The sequence below is a fragment of the Rhynchophorus ferrugineus genome, unplaced genomic scaffold (assembly GCF_030347505.1).
Source record: "Rhynchophorus ferrugineus isolate W39M unplaced genomic scaffold, kcgeb_rfMv2 rfM11, whole genome shotgun sequence".
Lineage (NCBI taxonomy): Eukaryota > Metazoa > Arthropoda > Insecta > Coleoptera > Curculionidae > Rhynchophorus > Rhynchophorus ferrugineus.
In genome coordinates, this window is record NW_027472590.1 from 23412373 (window position 1) to 23427233 (window position 14861).

Sequence of the window (14861 nt, forward strand, 5' to 3'; positions counted from 1 at the left end):
AGTGAACTAATCGAACTAATGACAGGGACAAGCGCATGTTTCCAGTTCTTTTGGAATAATAATGTTAACAAGTTCTGATAGTTGCTTGCTAGTGAGGTTTTTTAAATGATTTGATGTTATACCATCTGGACCTGGAGCTTTTTTAGAAGACAGACGTTTTATGGAGAGCTGAAGGTCTCTGAGAGAAACTATGCTCTTCAGAAGATGAACTGACTGGAAGTCTTTTCCCTTTAGAGATGGGATAGTGTCATTTATGCTGAACAATGTGGACACTACTGGGCGATCACTAGTACGCTTAAATAGACCATCAAGCTAGGCGCAAAATGGAACGCAGCTTGGTGAGGGGAAGCAGTGAGGGTCACGGCGAGTGGACGCGGGATAAAACTGCCAGACGCCGAAACCGCGCAAATACGATTGCATTTTTTGCTTTGCAGTAAAACTGTACATGGTAAAAGATATAATACAATGGCAATTGATACTGCACTAATAACGACTGTAAGACGAATTCGAATGTGAAATGGTAATATTTCTAGATGGCTAGTAAAAGGTAATTGCGAAGTTGTATTTAAAAAGAAGAATGACTCACGGATAATTTACTTTGATTAAAGGATTTAATGAAGCATTTTAATTACAGAAATTAGTCCTCATGTGCTCAACATACTACGTACAAAACTTATCGAATTCGCACAGAATCCATTATTATATAGTATTCTTCTTCCATTTTTAAACACTCACCGTGATTTTAGACGAAAAACTGCGATAAGAACACTGGGTTCCTCAGGATCGCGTTAGCCAAAACTGTGTCACCTCACCAAGCTGCGTCCCATTTTACAACTGGCCTTACTAGTCTATAAACTCAATTATTATCATGAAAAATCCTACCAAACCTATTTAAAATTTGTGCTAAATAGATATATATTCCGTTTCGAAACCACAAATAACAAAGAGGCAACTAACTTTGATGTCTATCAAATTTGGTGGGTATTACTCTAAGAAAGATAATTTGCATCCGTCAATATTGCTTCTAAAGGATTTTTTATATTTGAAGAAAGTAAATATTATTGCTCGGCGACGAAATAATACAAGCAGCACGTGTGAGGGACTGTTAACATAATTTTTCCGAGTGTTTACGCACATTACCATAAGAATGGGAACTTTGTGACCCACCCACTGACCTTTATATCCTTTCTGACATCGGACGACAATGGTTGCAACTATAAAATGAAAATTTATCGGCGTTCAGCGACGCAATTTTATCTGAAAACCGAATCGGACAATAATCTTCATGGGTTATCGATGGAGACCTTCATACTAAAATGCTAAATATAAGATGAAGGGAACATAATTTCTTTTTTTTTCCTAATAGACGGTTTTAAATTCAACATATGTAGTAATATTTATTCAATGAATCTATTCTACAACGGATTTCACAGTTAACAGTTCATATAGCACTTCCAATAAAACACCCAACGCACTGATAGATAACATCGAACATACCGCCAAATCCAATTTGTAAAAATGTAAAATTCGTTTTAAATTTCAATTTATCCTAATTAAAAACAGACTGAATGAAATGATGATGCGCTGGATCATTCACAACAGATTCAATCTATAAAATTGGATTTTTGTTGATACTTTTTTGATATACCTGTTGCCAAATCTGTACAAAATTCTTCAAAACATTTGTGACAATAGTTAGAGTCTTTTCAATTATTAATTATCTCAAAAAGGAACGAGGTAATGGGAAGCCAGTAAAATTCTTTAAACAAGAAGTATTGATATTATTAAACATTAGGTTACTGCGGTATTATTGGAAATATATTTAGTATGTTGCAGCTGCACTTAATATTAATATAAGCACTGTGACTAAAATGTCTGTCATGTCTGTCAATGTCAACATAATGTTGAAATTCATCGAAAAGAAAATGACGAAGTGAAATGAAATGAAAACGAGTGACGAATCAAGATCACCTTAATGTTAGCTCTTTTCAAGATCACATTTATAAAATGTATAAAAAAGGTATTTAGTTTTATCAATATAAACATAATTTAATAGAATTATTTATCCATAGAAAACTTAAGAATAAGCAACTCTTGATGCATCTAAATCATGCCTTCATAAACTGTTGGGAAACATAGGAATTAAATGGTACAAAGATAACCAACGAAGAGGCCTAATGTAACTTCCAGACACTGCTTTTAACAAAATAAAACAATTATAGAAGATTTATTATATTTTAGTTTGTGTATATAAACATGGCCATTTCAAAATGGGACATTGGGCCACTTTTAACAAGAAGCTAATAAAAAAGAGTATAGACAACAAAAGTTGATGTAAAAAGATAAAACTTAGAATAACATTAGATTAGGTTTTGTAAATCATAATATTTTCTAACAATTTAGTGTATATATATTGTTGTTTATGCTTTTTTTTTTTTTTTTTTTTTTTTTTTTTTTTTTTTTTATAATTATATACATTGTTACTAGTCGTTGCCGACTAACCTACAATTTGTCCTTATAATAGCTTAAATCTAGGTATATATCTAATAGGACTCATCAGTCCTACATAGTCTCTAGCATAATAATAATTGTTTTAACACTTTGAGTTTTTTCTAATGCGCCTCACTGCACTACACTACAACACACTACACAAGTTCAAATGGTTTGGTCCTTTTGAGTCTGCGTCCGGTTTTGGTGTTATCCAAGAGTTGTAATACTTCGAAATTAACATGAGAGTGAAGTCTCTCCTCATGTCTCTTTGCAATTCTTTTAATTTCTTGTTTGACAGTCGGTATCTGAAGATCTCGATGTAAATAAATGGTCCGATAATATCTGGGTGCACCTACGATGCTTCTTAGGACTTTGTTCTGGAAAACTTGTATTAGATTTATGTTGCTTTTTGCGGAACATCCCCATAATTGTATTCCGTATGTCCATATAGGTTTTAATATTTGTTTATATAGAAGTAATTTATTATGTATAGTTAATTGAGATTTTCTTCCAATTAGCCAATACATTTTTCTATATTTTAACTCAAGATCTTTTCTTTTCTTTTTGACATGTTCCTTCCACCGTAGTTTTGCATCAAGTGTCATTCCGAGATACTTAGCATTATTGCTGTATGGTATGACAGTGTGGTTTATGGTCAATGGTGTATGCGCGGCCTGTTTATAGGTGAATTGAACATGCACAGATTTGTTTTGGTTAATTTGTATTTTCCAGATTTGGGTCCATTTATTTATAGTGTCAGTAGCCTGTTGTAGGTTTCGGGTTGCTTCTTCGCTATTGTTTCCGACAGCAAGAATAGCAGTATCATCAGCAAATGTAGCCATTGTGATGTTTTCGATTTGTGGTATATCACATGTATAAAGTAGGTACAGAATTGGCCCCAGTACACTTCCTTGTGGTACACCTGCTTTAGCTTCTTTTATTGTAGAGTAAGCTTCCTCTTGTTTCACTCTAAACATTCTGGCTGTGATGTAAGATTTTAATAGTTCGGTGTGTTGCTTCGGTAACATTTTCTGTAGCTTATGGACGAGGCCTTTGTGCCATACCTTGTCGAAAGCTTGTGCTACATCTAAGAATACAGCTGAGCATACTTTATTATCTTCATAGGCTTTTTCAATAACATCTGTTATTCTATGCACTTGATCAATCGTTGAATGTTTGGTAATAAACCCAAACTGGTGTGTTGGTATTAGGTTTTTTCTCTCTATAATTGGTTTTAATCTTTTCAAGAGGAGCTTTTCAAATACCTTAGCTATCATCGGTAACAGTGAGATAGGTCGATAAGCTTTTATATCATTTGGTGATTTTCCAGGTTTTGGAACCATTATTATTTCAGCCATTTTCCAAACGTCTGGGACATATTTCAGTCGAAATGCTGCATTGATTAAGTTAGTGAGCTTTATAATACCCTTTCTTGGCAGATTGTGCAGCAATTGCCCTGTTATTAAATCATAGCCTGGTGATTTATTTGGCTTGATGTTAGTTTTAATAACGTTGGTGACTTCTTTCGGCGTTGTTAATTGAATTGTCGAATTTTCGCCGTCTATGTCCGGTAAAGTATGTTCAATTTCACTTTCGTTTGGTTTGAAAGTTTTCTCTAAATGGTCAGCGAATGCTTCTGCTTTCTCCAGGTTGCTGCGTGCCCAACTTCCATGCATGTTTCTTATCGGAGGACTATGTAGACAGGATCGTTTTAGGTATTTAGTGGCTTTCCAGAGCGAATAGTCTGTGTTCTTGTCATCTGTTAAATTTCGTAGATAGTTATTTATGGAATTGTTTTTAATTTCCAAAATTTCCCTCTTCAACCTTTGTGTTATGTTGTTTAAGATATTCTTATTTTCAGGTGTTCTATTTTGCTGCCATTTTTTCCGTAGTTTTCGTTTTTCAGCTACCATTTCCTTGATTTCTTTCGGGTAATTTATTCCTTTGGTTGAAGTTTTAATTTCTGGAGTGTTATTCCAAGCAGCCTGTTGGATATCTGCAACGAATTTTTCGGTTTCATAATTTAATTGGTCTTCTGTCTTAAGGGGAACATTTAGTTGAATTCGATTGTTTATTTCTTCAACAAATCCTTCCCAGTCTGTCCTCTTGTTGGTTAATGTTGGATTTTGTTGTTTTCTTATAATGTTTTCACTCAGCGTCAAAATCACAGGTGTGTGATCTGAACTTAAGTCAAAATTTTCTTCAACTTCCATGTAATTAGTGGTTATGTTTCTAGCTATAAAGAAATCTAACAGGTCTGGAGTTTTCTCTGGATCGGTAGGCCAATAAGTTGGTTTTCCTGTCGATATGAAACTGCACCCTAGCTCAGCAGCTGCTTTATGTAATTCATTACCTTTAGTTGTCGTCATTCTAGATCCCCATCTTGTATTTTTAGCATTGAAATCACCACCGATTATAAATTTTTCTCCTAGGTTATTTAGAACATTCAAGTAATTTTCTTTTTTTTGGTTGTATCTTGGAGGGCTATATATGGAAGCTAATGTAACCCTGTATTTGCTAGATATAACAGTTACTGCCGTTACCTGATTTTCTGCTAAACTGAGTCCGGGTTCTTGATGATGGCAAATATTATTTTTTATTATTATTGCACTTCCTCCTCTTGCTGTGTTAGCTGGATGAATGGTGTGGTAAAAGTAATATCCTCTAAATTTAATAAAGGATTCCTTTGTCAAATGGGTTTCAGATATTAAGCAAATATCTATTTTTTGCAATTCTAGGAATACTTGTAGGTCAGCGTGATGTTTCTGAATCCCATTAGCATTCCAAATTGCGATGCGGATGTCTTTACTTGCCATTTTTAGTTCTTGAGGCCACCGCCCTATTGTTTTCGAGTTTAAGTAATCTTTCAGAAAACGATTCAATAATCTTTTCCTGGTTGTCCAGCTTTGCTATAAGTTTCAATAGCAGTTCGTTGGTTGTAACGTCTTCTTTTTTTGTTTCTTTTTGAGCGGTTTGGTTTATGCTTTGAGCATAGGTCATTTCATCGTTGACTTCGTTGTACATTTTTGGTTGTTTATTTTGAGTCACTGTTTTTTGCTCTTTAGCCTGACTGATTTTATTTCTTCTCTCTTGGAATGTTTTCGCAACTACGCATCCTCTGTAGCTTGCTGGATGCGCTTCATTGCAATTCGCACATTTCGCTTTTGTTCCTTTGGGTTTTTTGCATTCTCCCGTGATGTGTTTTCCTGAGCATTTTACACACCTTGGTTCCCTTTTACAGAATTTTTGTGTGTGTCCATGTAATTGGCATCTCTTGCACTGTGGCACAAGATTTGCCTTTCTAAGAGGTTCTATTTTTACTTCGACTCCTAGAATTTGTTTAATTTCATAAATTGCTTTTATGTCCGTGTTATGTTGGAATGATAACATAAACAGTGGTAAAGGCTTCTTCTGGACAACTATTTCTCCATTGTTATTTTTATTTCGTTCTTTTTTCAGGATATTTGTGACGTCAGTACATTTAAGTCCATTTTTTATTAACTCATCCACTATTTTAGTAGTTTTAGCTGTCGGTGGAAGCCCTCTTGCCATTACTTTAATGTCTCTGGTTTGCTTATCTTCATACGAGTGCCATTGTAATTTTAGGAATTCCAAGCACTCAGCAATTTTCGTAAAAGTTTTACGACATTCGGCATTTAATTTGATTTGTCCATTGTTTAATGTTGTTGCTCTAAATAGTATATTATTTGTTTTCATTGTTTCATATAGTAAGTCAAAGTCTGTGACATTACTTACTATAATTGGAGGTGGTCTCGGCACTTTTATTTCTTTATTCAATTCTTGTGCTTTAATGGTTTTTGGTTGTTGTGGTGAAGCTTCAGGTGTATAGTTTGCTTTTCGTTTCTTATTTCTTTTAACTGTTATCCAGCCTACTTCTTTTTGCAATTCTTCCTCGTCTGTTTCATAGTTTACAGGCAATTTGTTTTCAGTGCACTGGTTCACTACGGGAATGCTAGTTGGATTGTCTGTGTTTTGGTTTTTTATTAGGAGTTGTAGTGCATCTAATTGTTTTTGCATATTTGTTAGTGCAATTTCCAGATTCCGTCGGGCTGTTTTTTCGTTAATATACGCATTATAGAGAGCTTGCTCATTTTGCGTTCTCTTATGGTTTTCTTGACAAAAGATTTGATTCTGTTGTGCCAGATAAGCTTCACCTGACGTTGAAGATTGTGTTTCCATCTCATTTAGTCTCTGGTTCTCTCTATTAATCATTTTTATTTAATGAATAGTTTAATTCACGTTTTTACAAAAATTTCAGTACCGGTATTTGTTTCAGAACCGTTATAACGCCGCATTTGTGGTACAGATGATGCACCTCCGACCCTTAACAGCCCCCAAAATTTTACCTTTGTTACTTTATTGCAGTGACCATCGTTTCAAACACATTTTCACTAAACATTTAACGCGCAGTTTTAACACTGTTATTGTCGTCACGGTTTTTACTTATTTTTTAAAATCGCATTTGTGGCACAGGTAGTACACTTTCAAATTTATTACACTGACCGTCGCTCCAAACACGTCTTTACTCTACGAAGGTCGAACGACAACTCGTTGTTTATGCTTGATACAAGAATCTAACAATAAGATCCCAACAAGTGGTCGGCAAAGGCTGTAATTAAGGAATGGCTTGCACAAAGGAACATAAATTAAGTATTGAGGATGCCATATTAGAGAATATTACAAATTGTTACTCATCTATTGTTACTTGTTGTTGGTAAATATAAATGAAATGTTTAATTGTGTTTTATGTAATTTACTTCTTTAGTAAATAGGGCTGAAAAAAGATGATGAGTTCAGATGGCCACAGAAGTTAAAGTTTTACTCCCGAATAGTGCATATTCAAATCAAATCAAATTGTTAGGGGATATAGTAAAGAATAACTCTAACTCACAATAGGTAGGTTGAGAAAAATATGCAAGCAAGAACTGTTTGGATATGTGGAAAGGATTGTCTACAATAACAGCCTTCCGTTTGGATGAACTCAATCGGATACACACAAGAAGAAATTGAGAAATGGTGGAAATGTGAGCTAGTGTTAGATTGGAAACTAACAGCTTAATTATTGACTTGAATAGTGGCTCAAAATGTAACAGTGGGTGAATGAAGTTTCTAGATGTGAGGTTAAGATTCAATGCTGATAATACCAACACAGAGTGATGATAGTGGAAATAACTAAAGATTAGTATATAACTAATATTGGATACCTGTAGAAAATCGTATTGTAGAGTGGGAAGGATTTGTGTGTATAGGTAAAATTCTTAAGAATATTAATGAGCATTTTGTTGAAATGTACGAGGAGAGAATGAATACGAACTGTTTTGCAGATAAGGCAAAGGCATTAGGATGAATGCAGTGACTAAATCTAATTTTATCCAGAAAAATGTACCCAGATAGTAACAGAAGAATACGAATTTTTGGTGGAACATTTTCAGCTCCAGTTATATGCCCGGCAAACGTGAAAAATTCATGACAAATATACTCAAAGATTGCTTTTTTTAAAAAACGTTTTTTGTTAAAAAACATAATTTCAGGAAAATGAAAAAAAAATGTATTCAAACTATTACACATTTGATTTTGTATATCCTGGCCATCCTACAGGCAATTTTTGGATGCCATCCCAAAAAACTGTTTATATTACTTCATTCTTATATTACTTTATTATTTCTCACCAGCAGCTCTACCAGAGCGTGTTCCATTGACGCGAAAAGTTGATAGACGGACGGGGCAAGGACTGGAGAGTACGGCAGATGCGATAATATGTCCCATCCAAGTACTTTCAACGCTTCCTTGACCGGTTTTGCTGCGTTAGCGTTATTATGGTCTAAAATCAGTTTACTGTGTCTTCGGGCCTATTCTGGACGTTTTTCGATCAATGCATGGTTCAAATTGATTATTTGTTGTTGATAATAAATCATGCCACTTTGACACCACCAAACACAGATCATTATCTTGCGACCAAAAATATTTGACCTTGAAAACAATCGGCCGGCATCACCAGATGATACATGATTTTTGTGCTTAGAGTTTTCAAAGTAAATCCTCTTCTCATCACTCGTTACTATTCGATCCAGAAATGGCTTTCGATCATATCTTTAGAGCAGCATTTGACATACGATTTTTCCATTTTCCATTTGCCTGTCATTCAGTTCATGTGGGACTCATCTTTCCATCTTTTGGATTTTACCCATTGCACGTAGTCAGTCGCTAATTTTTTCTTGGGGCACATTTCACGCTTCTGCCAATTGTTTTTGAGTTTGAGTTGGGTCTTCATTGGACAACTCTTGCAGTTTCGCATCTTCGTACGTTTTTGGTCTACCAGAACGTTCTTTGTCTTGCACAACGAAATCACCACTTTTGACTTTTCGAAATCATGCGTTACATGTTCTTATGGTTAGAGCATGGCCACCGTAAATTTTTGCTAGCAAAGGATGACGGATTTTTTGACTGATTACGTAAGAAAAGTAATGCGTAACGAAAATACAGGTTTTCATGCACAAAACTTAACATTTTCCAAAAGATATAAATCTATGGCGTTGATATGCGTTGAAATGACATATGTGTGAAATCATAATATTGCATATTTAATCCTTCTGTACTTAACAACATTTGTTAGAAAACCCAGTAATGTACACCTTGTATTCCTCGATAGTTTTTTCTGTGTTGACGGTACTCCTATCGCCAAATTTGCGTAAGTGTCACGTGACGCCACTGAAATAATATTTCCCCATCAACCTTGAACGTTTCTGACATCATTTGGTTGATTCCATGGGTTCTACCATACTTTAAACTGATTTCATTCATAACAGTCCATACTTGACCACCTATTAACATCATTGAAAAATCTACTTTATTATTACTAAAGATTAGTACCCATCGTAGAGGATTGCATTGTTTTACAAAACAAAATTATATAACTGTTATTTCTTTTTCGCGACAACTTTCTCATCACATACTTTCTTGCCACATCAGCGCTTCACATTAACACACGAAAGTATACGTGCAATATGAGTTGTGGCACTGAATTTCAATATCAATCATTATTTAATCTTATATAACAGCCGTCGAATGTTTTGTCGTTTACAACGTAATCAATTGGCTTAGGTTTGCTAATTGTATCGGTGAAAACGCCTAATCCAACAAAGAAACAACAAATTGGTACAACCGCAAACAACGATGTTCTGCTATCTGTATTTCGGATAGTTTATTTTTAAAATAAATTAAACTTCCTGTTATACGGCTATTACAAAAGCATCTGTTTAAATCAAATAAACAATATGTGAATTTCCTACCAATATTTTATAGTAAGTAGTTGATTTAATTTCAGTTAGAAACTTTGTGGAATTCAAATATTTGTTATTGTCTTAACGTTTTTTAATTGCAACTACGATATTCCATTACCAGAAAATTAGAAAAACATAGCATCTTTTACGCTTACGCGAAAGTATTTAGACAATATGGGCCAGATAGAGATAAGATTACAACCAGCAAAAAAATTACTACATCTTAAATTACATATTCCCAGGATTGTCTTAATTTATAAATTTTTACCTTTATTCTGTTGTACACACATAAATACACAAGCAACAGAAGTATGGTAAATATTAGAGTTGGGAACTATCGACTAAAAACAGTCGAAAGAGTAGATAATCAAAAAACTAGAGAATGAAAAGAGTAATTACTATTTTCAATCAAATGCACGAATCGATGTTTTTTTCCGTTCGTGATGTCAGACGAAGATCTACGAATCCTTTCCTGTATAAATTGCGAGAGAGGAAAGGACGGAGACAATTATTTGGTGCAGTTAATTATGCTTAGATTTTCCAACGGTAGTATACGAGACAGAAATGTAGATATTCCTTTAAGTACTAACTTTAAAAAATAATAACTGAATACTATTAACATGCAATTCATAATTTCTTTTTAAAGGATGTAGAATTACTTTTATATTAACTTGATTATAAAGACGTATGGCCACACAATATTTATATCGTATTGTCTCAAACAATCTATTACTTGTAACTATTTAACCCTTTTTAAATACAATAATTATTTCAATTATCATTTATCATGAATATTTCAAGGTTATTATTCGTTGAACTTTGAAAGAAATTTTATAAGTTTTCATTCAAAAGGCTTGAACTAACATCGAGAGACTTAGAAAATGGAGGGTCAGTCATTAAAAATATATAATTTAATAGTTGACAATATGAAATAAATTCAGTCAAAAATAATATTGAAAAATGGTATTCTAAAATGCTACTACTAAAAAGTAGGTTTCAGTTCATCGTAACATTCTTCCTTCGTTACGTAGCGATAAGCATTGGTAAGTACCAAACCAAACCAATCTTTGTGATTTTCCAAACATCTTCCGAATAAACTGTACAGATATTTGATTTTGTGTCTGACTTGCTCTGCTTTTGTTTAACGTGATGTAATTAAATTTAATAGCAAATAGCATTTTTTTTTATATAAGTTTCAGATCAGAAATACATTTTATATTTACCATTCATGTGCTAATGGACTCGCATTAGACTAATTAAACTGAAAACTGCTTTACAGGCATTTGTCGTTCAATCTAATCGTTGATGTTTGATATCAAAAATAATATTATTGAAATAAACGATTTACTGTAGCTAAAGGCCTTCACTTATTACCTCTATTATATCCATTATTTGTAAACTAAATACAAATTTAACAACTTGTTTTCGAGGTTAATGATGATAATGATCGAATTTGTATCACATTATTTCTTAGCATCTGTTTAAATCAAATAAACAATATGTGAATTTCCTACCAATATTTTATAGTAAGTAGTTGATTTAATTTCAGTTAGAAACTTTGTGGAATTCAAATATTTGTTATTGTCTTAACGTTTTTTAATTGCAACTACGATATTCCATTACCAGAAAATTAGAAAAACATAGCATCTTTTACGCTTACGCGAAAGTATTTAGACAATATGGGCCAGATAGAGATAAGATTACAACCAGCAAAAAAATTACTACTTCTTAAATTACATATCCCCAGTATAGTCTTAATTTATAAATTTTTACCTTTATTCTATTGTACACACATCAATACACAAGCAACAGAAGTATGGTATAAATTAGAGTAGGGAACTATCGACTAAAAACAGTCGAAAGAGTAGATAATCCAAAAAACTAGAGAATGAAAAGAGTAATTACTATTTTCAGTCAAATGCACAAATCGATGTTTTTTTCCGTTCGTGATGTCAGACGAAGATCTACGAATCCTTTCCTGTATAAATTGCGAGAGAGGAAAGGACGGAGATAATTATTTGGTGCAGTTAATTATGCTTAGATTTTCCAACGGTAGTATACGAGCGAGACAGAAATGTAGATATTCCTTCAAGTACTAACTTTAAAAAATAATAACTGAATACTATTAACATGCAATTCATAATTTCTTTTTAAAGGATGTAGAATTACTTTTATATTAACTTGATTATAAAGACGTATGGCCACACAATATTTATATCGTATTGTCTCAAACAATTTATTACTTGTAACTATTTAACCCTTTTTAAATACAACAATTATTTCAATTATCATTTATCATGAATATTTCAAGGTTATTATTCGTTGAACTTTGAAAGAAATTTTATAAGTTTTCATTCAAAAGGCTTGAACTAACATCGAGAGACTTAGAAAATGGAGAAAGTCATTAAAAATATTTAATTTAATAGTTGACAATATGAAATAAATTCAGTCAAAAATAATATTGAAAAATGGGATTCTAAAATGCTACTACTAAAAAGTAGGTTTCAGTTCATCGTAACATTCTTCCTTCGTTACGTAGCGATAAGCATTGGTAAGTACCAAACCAAACCAATCTTTGTGATTTTCCAAACATCTTCCGAATAAACTGTACAGATATTTGATTTTGTGTCTGACTTGCTCTGCTTTTGTTTAACGTGATGTAATTAAATTTAATAGCAAATAGCATTTTTTTTTGATATAAGTTTCAGATCAGAAATACATTTTATATTTACCATTCATGTGCTAATGGACTCGCATTAGACTAATTAAACTGAAAACTGCTTTACAGGCATTTGTCGTTCAATCTAATCGTTGATGTTTGATATCAAAAATAATATTATTGAAATAAACGATTTACTGTAGCTAAAGGCCTTCACTTATTACCTCTATTATATCCATTATTTGTAAACTAAATACAAATTTGACAACTTGTTTTCGAGGTTAATGATGATAATGATCGAATTTGTATCACATTATTTCTTAGCATCTGTTTAAATCAAATAAACAATTTGTGAATTTCCTACCAATATTTTATAGTAAGTAGTTGATTTAATTTCAGTTAGAAGCTTTGTGGAATTCAAATATTTGTTATTGTCTTAACGTTTTTTAATTGCAACTACGATATTCCATTACCAGAAAATTAGAAAAACATAGAATCTTTTACGCTTACGCGAAAGTATTTAGACAATATGGGCCGGATAGAGATAAGATTTCAACTAGCAAAAAAATTACTACATCTTAAATTACATATCCCCAGTATAGTCTTAATTTATAAATTTTTACCTTTATTCTATTATATAAATTGGAGTAGGGAACTATCGACTAAAAACAGTCGAAAGAGTAGATAATCAAAAAACTAGATAATGAAAAGAGTAATTACTATTTTCAGTCAAATGCACGAATCGATGTTTTTTTCCGTTCGTGATGTCAGACGAAGATCTACGAATCCTTTCATGTATAAATTGCGAGAGAGGAAAGGACGGAGATAATTATTTGGTGCAGTTAATTATGCTTAGATTTTCCAACGGTAGTATACGAGCGAGACAGAAATGTAGATATTCCTTCAAGTACTAACTTTAAAAAATAATAACTGAATACTATTAACATGCAATTCATAATTTCTTTTTAAAGGATGTAGAATTACTTTTATATTAACTTGATTATAAAGACGTATGGCCACACAATATTTATATCATATTGTCTCAAACAATTTATTACTTGTAACTATTTAACCCTTTTTAAATACAATAATTACTTCAATTATCATTTATCTTGAATATCTCAAGGTTATTATTCGTTGAACATTGAATAAAAGAAATTTTATAAGTTTTCATTCAAAAGGCTTGAACTAACATCGAGAGACTTAGAAAATGGAGAAAGTCATTAAAAAATATTTAATTTAATAGTTGACAATATGAAATAAATTCAGTCAAAAATAATATAGAAAAATGGGATTCTAAAATGCTACTAGTAAAAAGTAGGTTTCAGTTCATCGTAACGTTCTTCCTTGGTTACGTAGCGACAAGCATTGGTAAGCACCAAACCAAACCAATCTTTGTGATTTTGCTACTTGGGAACATCTTCCGAATAAACTGTACAGATATTTGATTTTGAGTCTGACTTGCTCTGCTTTTGTTTAACATGATGTAATTAAATTTAATAGCAAATAGTATTATTTTTTTTGATATAAGTTTCAGATCAGAAATACATTATTTTATATTTACCATTCATATGCTAATGGACTCGTATTAGACTAATTAAACTGAAAACTGCTTTACAGGCATTTGTCGTTCAATCTAATCGTTGATGTTTGATATCAAAAATAATATTACTGAAATAAATGATTTACTGTAGCTAAAGGCCTTCACTTATTACCTCTATTATATCCATTATTTGTAAACTAAATACAAATTTGACAACTTGTTTTCGAGGTTAATGATGATAATGATCGAATTTGTATCACATTATTTCTTAGTTAACAAGTTGGTTCCGCAAACGTCGGTTTATAGTCAAATTACCTTGTTAATAATCAATAAATATATGCTATTTATTCTTAAATACGTGAGGTTTTTTTACTCTTAAAACTGGCTTAACTAGTTTAATTTAACTATAATTTAGAAAGTACATATGGATGTTTTTATCCCGCAGTCGTCTTTCTTTATATCTTTGTTTAAGTGATTTCTCAACAAAAGTCTGTCATTTATAACGTTATGGAAAAAGATCAGGACTTTGCTTTTCCTTTAATATTTAATCGCCACCTGTAACATTGCAAGTGTGTTTTTACATTAGTAATTATTCAATTTTAAATAAGTAGGGTTGGGAAATAAGTAGTTTCGGTTTCTCCTAATAGAACGTGTATTTCTGTCAAACTTATTCAATGAAGGTATACTATAGCGCAACCATAGAATATGATCGATATATACGTAACGTCATTCCTTCACTCAGCCAAGAGATTTATTATGCTCATCATATTTTAATTTTTGACATTCGGAAATAGAAGAAAAATGCAATGAAACTTTCGTGGTCCTTATGATGTTATGTTAAAGATTGGATATTATAGATCCTATAATA